The following is a 649-nucleotide window of genomic DNA, read 5'->3' on the forward strand; positions in this document are numbered from 1 at the left end:
ATATTGCCTCGGAAACCCAAGGAGGTGTCTCTAAGAGTCGGATACAACTCAACAGCAACAAGTTTGGTTTTGTTTTTTCTCCCTTTTTAATACTTTTTCTGAAAATCTTTCCTATTTTCAATTCTTTATCCCCAAATGATATCCCCACACACCACTTACACCAATTGCTGTCAAGTTGACTCTGCCTCCCTTTAGTGCATATGGTAAATATGTTCTGCTGCTAACCAATAGGTAAGTGGTTCTAGGGCATCTAGAGGCACATTAGAAGGAAATCCTATTAATCTCCATCTGGGAAAAAAAGAGAAAGAAATCAGCTGTTGGAAACCCTAGGGAGCACGGTTCTACCTTAACACATGGGCAGTCACCCTCCCCCCACACACACCGTCCTCCACACGTCTTTTTCTCCAAGAATCCATCTTTCCCTGATTTCCCTTCCTCATAGCTGTGTTTTCCCCAACTTCCTCTCTCACTTCTTCCCCTTCCCACAATCTTTCTGCCCACCAGTGGAATTTTTCTTTCCTGAAAATGTCTGATGTCCCCCTGCCCCCACCACATCATTATCTTCTCTCCATCCAAGGAATCCTTCCCCTGCTTGAGTTTGCCCGTCTACTCAGCTCCCCCATGGATGTGTACTCACAGCCTCTTGACT

The 649-nt window shown here is 45.0% G+C and overlaps 1 pseudogene; it reads left to right on the forward strand.

Annotated features, from left to right (window-relative positions):
• Positions 1-649, forward strand: part of LOC103212179 — a 6,113-nt pseudogene that overhangs the window by 2,584 nt on the left and 2,880 nt on the right.

This window comes from Orycteropus afer, unplaced genomic scaffold, assembly GCF_000298275.1.
Source record: "Orycteropus afer afer isolate SDZICR_OR568_19922 unplaced genomic scaffold, OryAfe1.0 scaffold00868, whole genome shotgun sequence".
Lineage (NCBI taxonomy): Eukaryota > Metazoa > Chordata > Mammalia > Tubulidentata > Orycteropodidae > Orycteropus > Orycteropus afer.